The sequence below is a fragment of the Protopterus annectens genome, chromosome 4.part1 (genome assembly GCF_019279795.1).
Source record: "Protopterus annectens isolate FY-2018-M chromosome 4.part1, PAN1.0, whole genome shotgun sequence".
Classification (NCBI taxonomy): domain Eukaryota; kingdom Metazoa; phylum Chordata; order Ceratodontiformes; family Protopteridae; genus Protopterus; species Protopterus annectens.
The window spans coordinates 548,606,175-548,624,992 of NC_056734.1; the positions used below are offsets into that span (position 1 = coordinate 548,606,175).

Genomic DNA, 18,818 nt, shown 5'->3' on the forward strand with positions numbered 1-18,818 from the left:
AGCAAAACCTTCCAAGCTTTTCTACCACTCTAGGAGCAACTTAGTCGCACAATGAGCAGTGTTGCCTTATTGATCAGCCTTGTCCTACAGAAAGTATAGGTCCCTCTTGTAGTCTCAGCACTACCAGCACAGTCCTGTCAAATTAACCCGTTCCTTTCCCTAATAAAACATACAGTAAAAACCTGCTATCATGGACGGGCAGTTTCCCATCATCTCTCTGGCCAGCCTGATAGATTTGGGCATCCTGAGGCAATGTAGCAGTTGTCTTGTATATACTGACAAGCACTTACTCATGAAACAAACAAATACTTTATGTGAAAAATGTACATACACTATGAAATTGTAGGCAAGACTCTTAAGGACAAACTGAATGCTAAACAGGTTGTCAGCCCACACACACTTCTCACACTAAATAAGGACACAACACATAAGCCCACGTATGTAGAAGTACTCTCTAGTAACTTACCAAAAGATTAGAGGCCACCCAAATGCAAACCACTTACACACACAGCAATGCAAAAACAACCACAACCCATAATAACATGCACAAAAGTGTCTCAACAAATTAACCCATAAGACGTAATACCATAAAATCTAATATATTTTTAATAGATTACTACATTGTGAGACACAAGAATGTTTCCCTTACAAGGCTGGATAAAGGAGTGGGTTATGTTTAGCTGCCTGTCCAGGTGCCAGGATCTATCACGTCACGCAAGTCACTCGCCACAAGTACTGGCATGACTACATCATAGTCCATGTGGGGGTGAATGACTTGAGACATACCTCGGGGCTATATGAAGAGAGACATGACTGAAATCTGATTGCGTGTTCCAGGCAGGTATAAGCCTGGCTTTAAGCAGCATTCCACCTTCTCCAAGGACGTTGACACAACACAAACAAAAATTATTGATTTTAACAATTGACTTTGCTTCTGGTGTCATTCCAAGGGATTCCAGTATCTGTCAGCCTGGGAAGATGTGGTCGACAATTTAGACTGCTTTCCCAGAGATGGTCTGCACCTGTCTCCTCTAGGCTTTCGGATACTGGCAAAGGCATTAGGCACCCCATATTGTGCCATTTTTAGTTAGTGTCAGAATAACCAACCTGCCAACATAAAATCCAATCTAGATAAACACAAGGTATTGCTGCTTAATGCTAAGAGTCTAAACAAGAAACTGCACTCCCTGGAAGCAGTCCTCAGCTTGGAAGATGCTGCCATCTGTGCAGGCCAAGACATGGTTCAAAGGAACGGAAAGCATCTTGATCATGCAAGGCTACACTGACTTCTATACGTTTAGACCACAAACTGAATGTGAAAGAACCAAGGCAGGAGGTGCATCCATCTTCATTAAGGGTAAGTACACCTCGAGACTGGTCAAATGATACGACTCTGTTGAGCTACTCAGTGTCCAATTAAGTATAGGCAAAGCCCCGTACCACATCATCGCTAGCTATAGGTTCCCCCATCGTGAAACAGAAAAAGCATACTGCTTACCTGGACTTACTGGACTTTATTGCCATACAGCCCAACACCTTACTCATGGGTGATTTTAATTATCTTACCATCCACGGGGAAACCTACACAGCCACAGACATGCTTGCTCAGAGGTTCTTGGACTTTGTCAGTGCAGATGCTCCGTAACAGCTCATCAGCACACCCACGAGAGTCTCAAATGTCCTGGATATAGTACTCACTAACATGGGAAAGTATTATCCCCCCCAATGTGATGCCCCCCCTGGTAAGAGTGGACCATAAATCAGTCTTGTTTGATGGAATTATAAGACCAGATAACCCATCAAGATAAAAAATGCTTAAGAATTTTTTTAAGACAAATTACCTCCTACTAAGTGATGGTATAAGAAGTTTCATAGTCCCCCCAAACGCAGGTAACGCAGACTCCTATGCAGAGGTATACACCAATGCCTGTATAACCACTTAAACAGTTGTATAAAATCAGCTGTACCTGACCATATTAAAACCAGGTCTTGCCAAAAAAATAAACCACCCTGGTGGACCCCTAGTATAAACAGGCTATACAGCAAGAGAAAGAAATTAATGTCCAAGAATAACAGGAAACTGGCTCAGAAGAAGAAATCCCTCTCAAGCTTAAACAAACAAATTAGAGATCTTCTCAAGTCCTTCAAAGCTAATTAAGAAGCAAAACTAGCCTCCCTAGCTAAGGATAATCACAAGGCATTCTTTAACTACGTCCGAAGTCTAAATACCCAGCTATGTGCTGAACTGGTTGTGGATCCCATACTCAATCTGAGGTGATAGCCAACCTGCTAGCTGACAAATTTGGAGAAAACTTTCAACCACCTATCCCCTCCAGTCATCCTCCAAAGTATACCTGCCACCATTCCTCAGCCTGTTATCTCAAGAGAGCAGGTCATCTCAGTGCTCTCCAAGGTCAAAAACATGGCAATAAGGGGACCAGATAACATCCCAGGTTGCCTTTTAAACAAATCAAAACATGACCTATCAGACCCTCTTGGATCCCTGTTTAACCACAGCCTGAGAACTGGCTGTGTTCCAGCGGAATGGAGAGCAGCAACAGTAATCCCTTGGTGCAAAGTGGGGGGGGCCATCAACTGATCAACTGACCCTGGAAATTATAGGCCGTTAAGCTTCACTAGCTGCATCTGCTCATTATGGACCTTATTAACAAGGACAGAGGAAATCTCCAAACTTTGGTCCCAATGCAGTTCGGATTCATTAAAGATGGATCATGCCTGTTAAACTTGGTTGAATTTTTTGAGAAAGTTACCTTGCAGCAGCAGCAGTGGTAAACATAAGCCCCATCCTCCCACCCACGTGGTGTATTGTTTCCTGGGGCAACCGTGACTATTTATCTGTAATATTTTCACTTCCTTTATAGCGGTATCAGTGATTTTATGCCCTTCATCTTTCTTCCCTGATATTTTGCTATCCTTGATAGTAACAAGTGTACATGCAGTCCTCCAAACTACACATTGACTCTTTTTGATGATAAATGTGTAGCTGCTGTGTGCCTGCATATACTGTAAATATCTACAGTAGCATTACCACTTTAAGATGTAATAGGTAGCATTGCTGTTTTAAGAGATATTAATCACACAATGCTTTGAGTCTGGTTTCTCCTTGTGGTTGCGTGGGTTTCCTCCGGGTGCTCCGGTTTCCTCCCACATCCCAAAGACATGCTGCAGGTGGATTGAACACACTGAATTGGCCATAGGCATGTCTGCGTGTGTGTGCCTTCTGTGGAAGGTTGGGCGCCGGGCTGGCAACTCGACACCGTAAAACTCCACTGCCAATCATGAGCGGACAGTGATCCGCTGTGGCGACCCCTAACCGGGAAAAGCTGGAAGAAGAAGAAGAAGCTTTGAGTCTGGTTTGGCAGTTACCAGTTTGTTTATGATGACTGAAGAAGCCATTAACAGCATTCTTGCTGTGTTTCTTTTTTGTGTTTCAATCATGACCACAAAAGCAGTATTAATGCAAGTACTATAGTACTGACTGATCAGATCTGCTGATCTCACCCCCCCCCCCCAGCAGCTTGCACCTGGGACAACTGCCCCCTTTATTCCATCCTAGGTGTGCTTCTTTAGTGATTAAGTTTAGTCCATCACGGTGTCAAGTTATAATCAGGTGTTATGATGTGTTTGATTTATCCTTATGCAGGCATATTGCTGCTAAAAAGTAATGTATTCAGTTAATGTAATTTTGTGAATAATTGTTTGCCCAGAATGTGTAAAAAATAGTAGAGCGCTTGGATAAATAATAGTTCAGAAAGTTAAATATATGCATTGTTTGTACATGTAACCATATTTCTTAATGTCTGAGAGAGGGTTTTCTCTTGGGGGAAGACAGAGCTAGTATTAATAATTAATGTATATCATATCTACTATATTTCTCGGAGTATGTGTAGTAGCATTGCCAGTTTAAGACCCAGTTTATGGCATGGTTGTTTATCATATTCTACATTACATAGAGTCAGCTTTAGCTGCTATGAATGTATTTATGATGAGTGAAGAAGACATTAACATCTTTCCTGCTGAGCTGGTATTTTGTAAAGTATTAAAGTTGGTAGTACCAGTAATGTACCAGGTAGCACACTTGCTTTTAGTGCTGGAAGACCAGAAGGCTATGGGTTTTATTCTCCCTCCAAGTGATTAGACTTGTGATGCTGCAGTACAGCATTGGGGGGGCGGGGGGGGGTGTACACTCCTGAGTTTGTCGTCCTTTGGATTAGATGTTAAATCATGGTCGCAGCTACTTTAGTTGGTTTTAGCTCCCGTGGATGTAAAAGATACCATGGCACCTATCAAAAAAGTAAGTTCCTTGATGCCGTGGTCAAATTTCACCTTGTAGTAGAAATACTATCACATGTCTCCCTGAAAAGAGGCTGCTACTGTTTTAATTCAAATGCATGTATATCCTGATACTGTCAACACTACCTGCTAACATGACTGGGTAACTAAAGGTGGAAATCATGATGCTTTACACTCAGTCCTGCTTCCTGATATTTTCCCATCATTGATGGTCATAAAAGAGACTGACAGTGCACCCCTCAGGTAGTGCAGTGGTTGTATATCTCACATTGTTCTTCCGTGATATTTTCCTATTCGTTGATAGCAGCAGTAATGACAATGCACCTCCATCCATGAAATCATTATCTCCTTGATGGCACTAATAGTTACCATATGCCTTCAGTCCTAGATATCCCCATACTGTCGTGTTTCCCTCTAACAGCAAAACTTGTATAGCTTCTGCCCTCCTCCACAAAAGCTGCAGTATCCATGACACCATCAAGAGAGTTACTTAACCAGCCCTAACATTACGCTTAGGGTACCCATGTCCAGTTTGCAGTATCAGTGATGGTACAGTATCTTGCTCCTTCTCTAGAAAGCTATCTTTTCCTCACTAGCAGCAGGAGTGCCTGTACGTAGTGTGCTCTACTGCCCTCCAAAATTTTCATGTCCATGACAGCAAATGAAGCGTAAATAAACTTTTCCTGTTATTTGTCCAGTGCTGCCATATCACTTGTAGCAGTTACTGTACCATCCTTTGCCACGTTGCCTTGTCCCTTGTATAGTGTGCTATGGGCCAGGCACACCACCCTATCCCATCCCTGATGTTGGCAGATCTCCCAATGATTCGTTAAGTTCTATGGTTGCAGTTAACTTTGTTGAATATACTTGCATGCTTTTAGAGACTAAAATTAATGAATAAGCTTTCTTGATCAATGTAAGATGTGTTTGGTGGCTAGAAATATTGATACTGGGAGTCTCCATTTTCCCTGCATGCGTGATATGTACTTGCTTGAAGGTAAGTGTTTTTCTCCACTAATGTGGAAGTTTTTGGGTATATACCGATCGGCATTAGGAATAGGAGTACCAGTGTTTGTGGGCTAGAGTTATAGTAGGCCAAGCTAACTTGACAGATGTAGTTTTGTGTGTGTGTCTGAATATTTAAATCTTGTGTAGTACTGCTAGGGAAAGGGGTTTTATTAAGGTAATGTATGGGCTGGGGGTTGCGGGCAGTGGCAGGGTTAAATTTAACACAGGAGAACAGTGGAACTGGACTTGAAGCCCACCCATCTGTCCTTACTTATGCACAGATCCCAACCCCAAACTGCACTATACCTTATTGGGAAAAAAAACTTTTCCTATCAGTATTACTATTCAAAGTACTTATTTCATTTTTACCAACTGGAAAAAAAGCATTTGCTTTTCTTTTTCAGTAGGTGTAGTTTTAAAATTTAGTTTCGACGTTAGATACTTTTGATGTGTAAATATCAATGTATTGCGCATTGATGTTTTGTACACATAGAAATGAATGTATGTAATCCTATTGTTGCGGTCACTAGTGTTGAATCTTCACAGTATTGAAAGATGTTCTTCGTGTTTCACTGTTGCAGTCATCACACTTGGGTTATGCTACCAGGGGTAGCCCTCAGTCGGCCCGAATACCAGAGTCTTAGTATTTCTGTGTTGGTTGCTGTTGCTTCAGGACTGACGTCAGGTCGTCAGGGTATAAAAACAGGCAGCCGACGCCATTACATCAGTCTTTCTTGCGAGGAGCCCGAAGCAGAAGCAGTTCGCACGAGTGCAGGTCTGAGTTTTTGTTTCCGAAATTGAATCATCCTGAAGTCTTCTAAAGTTAAGTACCCCATTGGGGATCCATTTTTCTTGCTCTAACCAATGTCAGAAAAAGTTAACAATTGTCTCGCCCTGTGGAAAGCAAATATCACACCGAGATTTCCATTCTTACTAAGACATCTGTTTAGGCCCAGGCCACGACGTACCTCGCTGTCGGTTTTGTGCTTTGTTCAATGCCCGAACTATTCGTCGTCGGGCCCTTATTGTAGCTAAATACTTGTTTTCTTTATTTCCGTATTCCGAAATGGCTTCGGTAAGCAATCAGACTACCGATCTTCCAAAAAACCTAAGGATAAAGACAGACCGCACAGGTCCAAAACTGCGGACAACGCTTCCGTTAAGCTAGTCACCATTACTCAGTGAGGCGCTTTCGCAGCCCCTGATGCCCACTTTGATGGATTTCCAGGCTACTACCGAGACCCGTTCCGAGTCTGGCATGCCGCGAGACTCTTCTTTGACTAAGGAACCTGCAGATGCCTCTACCTGGGATGGGTCCAGAGCCGCTGTGCAGGCACCGGCTTTTAAGGAAGTTCTTCGCATTACCGATATTCGACCCAAACCTATGACTTCTTTTGCATCTTCAGTTCTTTCTAAAACTACCGAGTTTCTAAGGCCAAGAGTATGAGCTACGCCTAAAAAAAATGATGACCCAAACTCAAGCGCCTTCTTCCTTGTCACAATCTCAAGTGCTTAAAATGGCAGAAGACCCGATCATGCTGATTAGGGGAAGCCAGCCTTACCATGCTAAAAGAAAGAGAGACTTGTCCCCAGCAGCTTTAACTGACCAAGAGTCCGACTCTGAGGTTTCTGAATATGAAGACATACTCTTATCTGCCTATGAGGATTCAGATGCAGGGGAGTCCATTCCTTCTGCTTCCCCTACAGAGGATTTTTCTTTTGGTGAAACCCTACATACGTTGAGAGAGCATTTCCACTGGGAATGCCAGGATTATCCTCAATCCAAAAAAGACTCGGGGAATTTTTAGATTTACCACAGCACAGACCCTTGGCTCTCCCTCCTGTTCTGGATGTTGTTGATGATGTCTTTGTGGAATCCAGTCCAACTCCTGATACTTTACCCCCTGCTCCAAGGAAACCAGACAGGTACTACAGAGTCCCTGACTCTCTCAAATTTCTTTTCAAAAATCCTACTGCTGAACCAGAGGTCATCTCCCAAGGACCTAAAGGAATAAAAGCAACTACAGCTAAGAATCCCATTCCTTTGGACAGGGATTCCTGAGCTTTTAGACTGATTGGGTAAAAAAGTATACACCTTTGCAACTCTCGCCATTAGAGCATTGAATTGTCAGTTCTACATGCTGAAATACCAGCAGCATACTATGGAACTTATTAAGCAAAAATTATCTACCTTTCCTGATTGTACAGAAAATAAAGAATTACAGGAGCTTATGCATTCTGCAAGCCAAGTCAGCAAGTATGCCCTGCAGTGTGGGTTTGACGCCCTAGAAGCATCTTGCAGGGCAGCAGTCACAGGTTCTGTACTTAGAAGGCATGGTTGGTTTAAGGAGCAGACCTTGCCAGACCATGTCAAATCAAAATTATTTTACGCAAATTTGAACAAGGTCAGTCTGTTTGGCACCAAAGCAGAAGAGGTTTTTTAAAAAAGATGGAAGAAAAGGCGAAGTCTATGCAGACAGTCAAAGATTTTTTGCAAGTGCAGCCTCCAAGATTCAGTAGGCATTGTCCTTCGAAACATTGGTCCTTTCCAGCCCCCTCAAGGCCATCTCAAACTAGACCCAGGGGAAACCGATCCCCCAGATTACAGTCTCAGGGTATGCAGAGATCTAAGCAATGGAGTACCTCCACTTTTAAAGCAGGGAGTGCTAAGCCACCACCTTATGGAAAGAATTCACAATGACTTCTCAACTCCATTTCTCACCTCTGCCCAATTGCTCATGCCCTTAGGAGGAAAACTTGCCCACCATGCAAAAAACGGAACCCCATCACCAACAATCGATGGGTCCTCAACAATAGTATTCCAGGGGTACAAATTTTATTTTCACACGCTGTCAACCCCAAAAGGGTTTCCAAGCCTTCCTCCAAACAAGTGGGCAGAGGCACAGAACGAAGTTCATTCCCTGCTGTCCATAAGGGCAATTCAGCCTGTTCCTGCAGAACAGATAGGCCAGGGTTTTTATTCCAGACTTTTCCTGGTACCCAGAAAAGAGGGCACCTGACACCCAATCTTAGATCTGTCCATTTTAAACACCTTCCTGGTGGTACCAAAATTCAGAATGCTCACCCTACAGCAGCTTTTCCCTGTGCTGTCCAAAGATGCCTGGTTAGCCACCCTAGACCTAAAGGAAGCCTATCTGCACATCCCTATCAGGGACTCCTGCAGGAAATGTCTACGTTTCGGGGCAGGATCTATGCATCATCTGTTCTCTGCACTTCCCTTTGGCTTATCCACTGCTCCCAGAGTTTTCACAAAATGCAGGCTCCAGCCATTGCCTATTGCAGACAGATTGATTCAAATATACCCTTACTTGGACAATTGCCTGATTCAGGCAGACAGTCAGGAAAAGCTGTTGCAGCACCTGACATTTGTAAAGGACCTTCTAACCTCCCTGGGGTACACTATCAACGAAAAGAAATCAAAACTAGTCCCAGTCAAAAAAATTGTATTCCTGGGAGCAAGCTTGGACACAGCATCCTAGATGGCATTCCTTACTCCAGAAAAACAAGCCTATCTGACAGGCTACTTAGCTCAAATGGCCACCAGAACCCAGCTATCCGCAAGGAAAATCCTGCAGACTGTAGGTTTTATGGCCTCCCACATTCTACTAATTCTATATGCCAGACTGCATATGAGGAAACTTTAATGGTACTTAAAAAGTCTTTGGTGCCAACATTCTCAGGACCTGGAAACGGTCATACCTATAATACCTTGTCTCAGGACAGAGTTTCTTTGGTGGGCAGCAGCATGCAACCACAACAAGGGACTTCCTTTTACACAACCCCATGCCGCCCAGACCCTAACTACAGACGCATCAGACTATGCCTGGAGTGCACATCTGGACGGCAGGTGAATTCATGGCCACTGGAGCCCAAACCAAATTCATCTGCACATCAACCAAAAAGAGATGCTAGCTGTTTAGCACACTCTGACAGCTTTCAGATCCCTACTCTCACCGGGGCCCCTTCTAATAAAAACTGACAATACCACAGTGATGTGATACATCAACAAGCAGGGGGGAACCCACTCTGCAGGCTAGCCATGACCCTGTGGAACATGGCCTCAGCTATGCATATTCTCCTGCAAGCTCAGTTCCTGACAGGCAAACAAAACTCTCTGGCAGACGACGTAAGCAGAAATCTCCTAGACCCACACGAGTGGCAATTAGACCACAACACCTTCAGCCTTCTAACCCACAAATGGGGTACCCTGAAGGTGGACCTAGTTGCCTCCCCCTACAATCACCAGCTCAGCAAATTCTGCACTAGGGTACCTCACAAGGCCTGGAAAGTGGATGTCCTATCCTTCCAGTGGGCAAACCTCTCATCTATGCATTTCCTCCTTTGCCTCTTTTTACAAGAGTACTACTCAAGATAAGGTAGGAAAGACCAAGGGCAATCTTGATTGCCCCAGACTGGCCACGCCAACACTGGTACCCACTACTGCGCAGTCTGTCACCAATGCCACCATAACACCTACCCCAGATCCCAACCCTCCTCACTCAGCAGGAGGGACAGATCTTGTATCTGCAATTGCAAACCCTGAACCTTGCAGCCTGGTTTATTCCTTGAATTCTCCTCCAGTGGCCAGCCTAACCAAGCAGGTGCTGGATGTCATTCGTGAAGCCAGAAGGCCCAGTACCAGGAAATCCTATGCTGATAGGTGGAAAATGTATTGTTCCTGGATTCACTCTAAAGGAGCGGATACAGCACAGCCGTCCTTACCTCTCATCCTGGATTACCTAGCAGACATACTCCACAGAGGCCTATCCTTCTCTTCTATTAAGATCCATGCCTCTGCCATCTCTGCTCATTACAACACTGAGCCACCTCTCTTCTCTCACCTTCTCATCAAACAGTTCCTGAGAGGGGCTAACAACTTAAGGCCACCAAGAAGAGCCCCCACCCTTGCTTGGGACCTTAATTTTGTGTTGGAAAAGCTCATGCTACCCCCCCCCCCCTTTGAGCCTGCAGTTTCAGTAGAGTTAAAATTCCTCTCTTGGAAAACAGCCTTGCTTCTGGCCATCACTTCAGCTAGAAGAGTGTCCCAGCTACAAGCACGTATGGCTGTGGAACCCTTTATGCTGACAGGGTCTCCCTCAGGACTAACCCTACTTTTATCCCTAAAGTGGTGTCCAGTGTGGCTGTCAACCAATCTGTCCATTTGCCCACCTTTTTCCCTAATCCTCAAGGATCCTGCACTCTTTAGATGTGCACAGACAGCTCAGATTCTACCTTTATAGGACTAAGCCCTTCAGGAAATCTGACCAGTTACTGGTCAGCTTTGCACCAGGGGCAGAGGGCAAGGCAATATCAAAACAAGCCATCTCCAGATGGAAAGCACACTGTATCCATTTCTGTTACAAACACCATGGGAAACCACCCTCTCAGGGGGTCAGAATGCATTCCACTAGGGCAGCTTCAACCTCTACAGCCTTTCTCAGAGGAGTCCCTACCAGGGAAATTCTGGAAGCTGCTACTTGGAGTTCTGTTCATACCTTCATCGAGCATTACCACCTGCCTATCTTTTCCAAATCCAGGGCGGGCTTTGTAACAGCAGTCCTGCAGGGCATACTAGCCAGCCCCAACTCTTCTTGACTGCCTCCACCCATTCTTCAGCTTTGGGAATCAACCCAAGTGTGATGAAAGCAGCAGTGAAGTACGAAGAACATAGTACAGTTGTGTACACTTAACATAAATGTAGATGTTCGAGTGTATTCACTGTTGCAGTCCGGGTTTCCCACTCTTCAGTCCCCTTGTCTCTCTCTCTCTCTCCTTCTCTATTTCTCATACTCACTCCTTACAGGGCTATTGGTATTTACTTTTTACTGGTGGTATTTTTTCCACCATAACTTAGCTCCCTATTTGGGGGTTCCTGACATTTGGGGCAAGAAAAACTGATGTAATGGTGTTGGCTGCCTGTTTTTATACCCGTGACGACCTGACGTCAATCCTGAAGTGACAGGAACCGATGCAGAAATGCTAAGCCTATGGTATTTGGGCTGACTGAGGGCTACCCCTGGCAGGATAACCCAAGTGTGATGACTGCAACAGTGACTACACTCGAACATCTACATTTATGGTGAGTGTACACAGCTGTACTTTTCGGGTGTTAGTGCTTCTAGTTTGCGGATGTAGGTGTGTGTGCGAGATCGATGTGCATCGAGGCGTGGGGAATTTGCCCTTTTCCTGTTGCTGTGTGATCTTGGAGTTGGGATTTCTAAGTTGCAGGGAGTCTGAGGGGCAGAGGGGAGCTTGCCCCTCTGCATAATGCCATTTTTGTTTGTATTTCCCATGCTTTGAATTCGGTCTTCTGTGATCTATGTTTTTTCATTGTTTGCTGCACTTTCAATCACATACACGTCATATACACGTTTTATATATATTTACATTTATATTTATGTTTTCTATATATTTACATGTGTGATTTCTACATGTATATGTGTGAAAGTGTGATAATGTATTTCAGAGTGAAATGGATGTTTATGTAGTTATTTATATATGTTTACACATTGTCTTTTTCTAGTCATGTGTACTGTGCATTTTGATTAATGTAGTATTCAGAGTTTTTTTTCTTGTATGGAAAGTTTAGTATTTGGGAATTTCACTTTTGTAGAACTGAGATTGAACCATAAAGAAGCTGTGTAAATGCATTCAAGTGTCTTCAAAACATACTAATCTTTGTCCTTTCTTTTTTCATTTGTTGCAGTTAATTATCACTACATTTTGTTGTGTAACACTGCAAACTGGTCAGTTTGCCACGTGACAATTCTTTTTTGATACCTGTACACCTATACCAGGTAGGTGATGGCCCTACAGCACTTTTTCTATAAGAATTGTATAATGCATATGCCTGTAATAACCCTAAGTTGTGCTACAGTTTGCACAAAGTCTAGAATCACATGACTTCATTTTTCATTGCCACATGTATCACTTCTAAAGAAAGACTAGATAAGCTTACTTGTGAGTGCAGCTAATTTCACATCTTCAATCTGCACATACACTCGTCAACACGGTAGACACAATTCAACATTTTGAGTTGGAGCTGCTTACAGTTGAGTCTGAGATGGACTGCAGGTTTTGTATAGTTTTGTATTTGTTCAGCTAATGTACGTTAGTGATTTGTTGTAGATGACTTACTTAGGGTGCCTGTTAAAAAGTGCAAAAATCATAATTGCAGAAATCAGAATACTGACTAAAAGTACAATTAGGGTGAATCTGTGCTAATTGTGAGACTGTGTTGTAGTGTATATTCACTCTGAGAGATGCAGGAATCTTGGAGTTAGTATGTATACATAACAGGAGCATGGAGGTCACAGTCCTTGCATTTAGACACACACACACACACACACACACACACACACACACACACACACACACACACACACACACACACACACACACACACGTCCCTTAACTGTAAACAAAGTTTTGGAACTGTCTGTTTTTTGCTGGAATCACACTTAATTTTCAAAAGTCAGTACTTCTGGTATCGGGCCATGCACTTCCAGTAGGGAGTGTGTGTTTTCTTTTAATGGTATTGCATAAAAGTTGCATAAGGACAGTTGTGGTACCTCAGAGGAAGGACTGTTTGGTCAACCAAGCAAAGGAACCCTGTATCTTGTAACAACATCATCGTGTTCCATCTTAGAGGTCCTGTCCAATTGCCTCCACTTCTTTCCTACCACTCACTGTAGAATTGCATTTGCTCTCACTTTGTGCAGAAAATGTTAACATAGACATGTTGTGGTTGCAGGTGTTTTGGTTAATTTATTCCATGGCAGACGCTTAATGACAAACATTCTGCATCCCTAGTCTAAGTGAAGTGTGAATAAAGCCAGCAGGATTATGCATTGTATACTGTCTCATGAACACAAAACAGCTGTAGAACATATTTTACTTTTGGTAATGGTTGCCATTTAAGAACTGCTCTGTTACATTTCTGAAGAACATTGGAATGTTAGTATTTGCTGGAAATATCCTTCCATGCAGACTCTGTGTGTGTCTCTCTCTTCCTCTTTATCGCACACGCACACACTCACACTCACACACACACACACACGCACACTCTCCCTCTCTCTGTGCATCCTGCATCTTGTGTGCATGCTATTAGTGGCTAGTTAGAGCATTAACATTTATAACTGTAGTGTATATGTATAGCATAAACTGTACGCTTAAAAAACCTCAGCTTTGGCCGGCTAACAACTTGCTGTATTCAACTGGACGTATAAGAGAATTTAAGTACCTTTATCTGCACCTTTTTTTTTCAAAAAATACAGTATTTAAATTGATTTTAACTGTGTTGCAGGAATATTAACTGAACTGGAAGTTAGTCAGTGTTTGCTGAATTTTGTTATTTGCTAGTAATTACAGGTGTGGGGTAGCCACATTCTTTGATTTCCTGTCCTTGCCTATTTAAGTGGTGCAGTGTGAAATATTTTCTGCTTAAATCCTCAGCTTTGGCCGGCTAAGAACTTGCTGTATTCAACTGGACGTATAAGAGAATTTAAGTACCTTTATCTGCACCTTTTTCAAAAAAATACAGTATTTAAATTGATTTTAACTGTGTTGCAGGAATATTAACTGAACTGGAAGTTAGTCAGTGTTTGCTGAATTTTGTTATTTGCTAGTAATTACAGGTGTGGGGGTAGCCACATTCTTTGATTTCCTGTCCTTGCCTATTTAAGTGGTACAGTGTGAAATATTTTCTGCTTAAAAACCTCAGCTTTGGCCGGCTAAGAACTTGCTGTATTCAACTGGATGTATAAGAGAATTTAAGTACCTTTATCTGCACCTTTTTTTTCAAAAAAATACAGTATTTAAATTGATTTTAACTGTGTTGCAGGAATATTAACTGAACTGGAAGTTAATCAGTGTTTGCTGAATTTTGTTATTTGCTAGTAATTACAGGTGTGGGGGTAGCCACATTCTTTGATTTCCTGTCCTTGCCTATTTAAGTGGTACAGTGTAAAATATTTTCTGCTTAAATCCTCAGCTTTGGCCGGCTAAGAACTTGCTGTATTCAACTGGACGTATAAGAGAATTTAAGTACCTTTATCTGCACCTTTTTTTCAAAAAATACAGTATTTAAATTGATTTTAACTGTGTTGCAGGAATATTAACTGAACTGGAAGTTTTGACTCTGCTCTTCAGTTATTCCCACCCACCCTGTGTTTGATTTGGTGTTAATCTTAGTGGCCTTGAAACTGCCCGCCCCTCTTGTAAGTTTGTGTTTGGATACTCCTTCTGGGCCCATCTAATTTGCTCACTCAACTGAGTGCAGTGAGATCATATTATGATTTCAGGCACTCCTACTGTGTACAAAGAGAGCATCTGGGAAACAGAAAAAAAAAACAAATTTAAGCTTGTTTCCTGCCTTTCCTGTTAAGTGGTATAGACTATTTGTAGGCTTCTGAGCCACCAAGCCCTTCTGTGTTGGAGGGAAGCCGTCTAGCTTTGTTTTTTTTTCTTATAACTAGCTAGTTTTCTAGTTTCAGCACTCAAATCTGTTTCTTTGATCTCAGCACTTGTTCAGAAAAAAAAATTCATCTGCTTTTACTGTACTTGTGTTTCTACCTACTTTATTTTACTTTTGCATCATCTTAAAAGTACTCAATTGTATTTATTACTGCTTGGTGTAACTCATTCTAAGCCTTTTGGTTTAAACACTTGGGCTTCGGACCAGTTGTTTTGCACTGAGAGGGTTTGTGGTCTGCACTGTAGTGGCAGAACAGGTAGCTTACATCCTTCTAGGTTGGGAACTGCTGATTGAGGGCTCAGTGTCTGTTATTCTAAAAGTGTATTAATTTTGGTTTAAGCACTTGGGCGTTCAGGACAGTTATTTTATATTAAGAGGGTTTGTGGTCTGCACTCTTGTGGGAGGAGAGGCTGGACTCTGCCCTTCTGAGCTGGGAAATTCTGGTTAAAGGCTTATAGTGCATGCATATCTGAACTGCTTCTTACTGAAGTTGGTGCGCCTTGTTTGCTGTGGCATAGACTGCATTCGGGCCTGCTGGATCTAGCTTTCTTTGTGCAACTTGAGCACTAATCCAGGCATTCTCTAAAGTATTCAATTGTATTTATTACTGCTTGGTAGTAACTTGATTAAAGTGTAGCTATCATTCTAAGTCTTTTGGATTAAGCACTTGGGCTTCAGACCAGTTGTTTTACATTAGGAAGGTTTGTGGCATGCACTGTGGTGGCAGGACAGGTAGCTTTCATCCTTCTAAGTTGAGAACTGCTGATTGAGAGCCCAGTGTCTGTTATTCTTAAAGTGTATTAGTTCTGGTTTAAGCACTTGGGCTTCAGGCCAGTTATTTTACATTAAGAAGGTTCGTGGTCTGCACTCTTGTGGGAGAAGAGGCTGGACTCTGCCCTTTTGAGCTGGGAATTTCTGGTTAAAGGTTTATAGTGCCTGAACATTTGAACTGTATCTTACTGAAATTGGTACACCTTGTTTGCTGTAGCATAGACTAGATCCAAGCCTGCTGAATCTAGCTTTGTTTATATGCTTGTTATTTCCCTGGAACGCTAATTCCACCTAATACACGGCTTCTCAGCGCTTCTGTGGATCACTAGTGATCTCTGCATTGCTTACTGTACTTATTTCCTTGTTTCACTTGAAAGAAAGTTACTGTTTGTCGTTTTTGCATTTAAGTTACCTGTAACACATTGCACTTAAGTTACCTGGCACTTGCTCACTAAAGCAATTATATAAGTCAGCACTAAAAATTAAAAGCACTACACCCTCACTCCCCACTGGCCCTTATTTTCAATTATTAAGGAATTCCCAGTATTATTCTAGCATGTCCAAAGGTCAGTTGTCAATCTCCTCTCCGGTCCAGCTGGTGAATCTGGGAATCTTGAGGCAATGTTACAACTGCCTCATGTACACAGACAAACCCTCTCCTCCTCCCAACAAATTCCAACACATGTGAGAGATGCAACCATATAGCCAAACTGGAGGCTAAGCTCTCTCAACTCAGTACTGGCATAACCAGTCAGGAGGAGAAGGAAACCACACTCACTACAATTCCAGTCTCACATAGACCTACCACGACAGCAAACCAAACACATAATCGCACAAAAACATACTCGGAGGCTCTAAATAAAGATCTGCCTAAGCAGCAGAGACCTCCAAAGCAGACACCCAAGCAACCGCTACCCCAAAACAAAACACGTGCAACACATATCTCACAAAGCCAGTGTGCCGTACAGTCACAGCCCTTAAGACTAAACAACACATCTGATACACTTGTAATAGGTGACTCTATCGTCAGGCACACTGACGTCCCGCTCACCAGGCTGAACAAGGAGAGGGTCATGGTGAGCAGCCTGTCTGGCGCTAGAATCCACCACATAACACAAGCACTCAGGTCACTCAGAGGTAAGTACAAATATGACTAAGTCATTGTCCATGCTGGTGTGAATGACCTGAGACGTACCTCCCTGGACTACATAAAAAGAGACATAAAGGAGCTCTCTGAGCATGTAGCCTAGGCCGATATGACCCTGACCTTGAGTAGCATCTTACCCTCACCAAGAATGATGCCACAATATGAAGACAAGATGATCAATTTCAACAATTGGCTTAAGTACTGGTGTCATTCAAAGGGGATCCAATGCCTGTCAGCTAGGGATGATATGCTCGACAAGCCACGATGCTTCGCTAGGGACGGCTTGCACCTGCCACCTCTGGGCTTTCGGATATTGGCAAAGGCTCTTGCTACCCCCATAGTGCCTTTTTTAGGCAAGGCTCAAAAGACAAACCCACCTCCATAGGTATCACAAGGGATAAGAAACTAAGAGTAATGCTACTCAACGCCAGAAGTCTAAACCTCAAGATGCAAGCACTCGAAACTCTCCTTAGCATGGAGAACATTGATATCTGTGCAGTAACAGAAACCTGGTTCAGGGCTCCCGAGAACACCCCAGCGCTACCAGGTTATACCTCATACCATGCTTTTCGGCCCCAAAACTTGGACCGAACCACAAAAGGAGGGGGAGTATCGATATTCATCAAAGATACCCACACCTCCAGGTTGGTGGCAAAGCACGAAGCATCAGAGACTATCCATGTGCAACTAACAGTGGGTAAAACTGCCTTCCAGTTTATAGCCTGCGACAGACCACCCTCCCAAACCCAGGAACCCCACTCGGCCTTCCTGAGAACACTGGAAAATATGAAGGTCTCTCCAAACACCATTATATTGGGCGACTTCAACTACCCAAACATAGACTGGGAGCATTACTCTAGCTCCAACACCCTAGCCCAAAGGTTCCTAGAATTTATAAACTCAAATGCTATGGAACAACTTGTTACCACTCCCACAAGAGGGGAAAACATACTGGACCTGATCATCACCAACATGGGGACTTTATGCTCCAGACCAGAAGCGTATTCCTCACTGGTAAGATCAGACCATAAACTAATCTCACTGGATGTTCACATCCCGACCCCACCCCCTGCCCAGAAAACCACAGTGAAAAACTTCTCTAAAGCAAATTTCACATGCCTCAAAACCGAGGTGGAATCCTTCAAAGCCCCCGGGCCTGTGGAAAATACGGCCCAGACCGCAGAATCCTTTATAAACGCATTCTATGAACACCTTCAGGAATGCATGGATCATGCGATCCCAAATAAAACCAAGACCCAATCCTCCAAAGGCAGACGTTCTGTCTGGTGGACCCCAGCCATAAACAAACTATACAATAGAAGGAGGAAGCTACTAAATGATAGAGCAAAATCCCAAAAAGGGAAGGCATCACTGATGAGTATTAGCAAAAAACTACGGGCACTTATAAAATTGTCTAAGGCCAGCTTCGAGAGAAAAATTGCACAGGACACTAAGGATAATCACAAGGCTTTCTTTAGTTATGTTAGGAACCTGGGTGGTAATTCCCAGATATGCTCAGAATTGGTCCAAAATGACAAAAAATACACTGAACCCACAGACATTGCCAACATCCTAGCTGACAGGTACAGCACAAACTCCCCCCCCCACCCCACCAAAAGGGCAAATATCTATCCCAGCAGAGTGCTGCCCCCCTGACATCTCAGATGCTCAGGTAAGAGCCGCCCTCTCCAAAGCAAAAAACACAGCATCAGTGGGCCCAGACGGTGTCCCGGGCTGCGTCCTACATGAACTCCAAGAAGAGCTAAACCCAAACATAAAACTACTGTTCAATCTCAGCCTTACTACAGGATATGTGCCCAAAGAGTGGCGTACAGCAACAGTGGTCCCTCTCCATAAACGTGGTGCCTCAACGGATCCTGGAAACTATCGCCCCATAAGCCTGACTAGCTTGGTCTGCAAAGCTATGGAAAGGATCATCATGGACCTCATAAATAAAGATATTGGGGACCTACAGACACTGGATCCTACCCAGTTCGGCTTTGTTAAGGGCAGATCCTGCCTCTTAAACCTGGTTGATTTCTTTGAAACAGTCACCAAGGCCATTGACGAGGGAAGGTGGTC

The 18,818-nt window shown here is 43.3% G+C and overlaps 1 protein-coding gene across 3 annotated transcripts in view; it reads left to right on the forward strand.

The window, feature by feature from the left end:
• The window catches only part of NCK1 (NCK adaptor protein 1), a 1,905,596-nt gene that overhangs the window by 933,784 nt on the left and 952,994 nt on the right, over window positions 1-18,818 (forward strand). For all 3 annotated transcript variants that reach the window (XM_044070358.1, XM_044070357.1, XM_044070356.1), the window contains one exon: window positions 12,050-12,140. The gene's annotated coding sequence lies outside the window, so the exon portion shown is untranslated. The remainder of the gene's footprint in view (window positions 1-12,049; window positions 12,141-18,818) is intronic.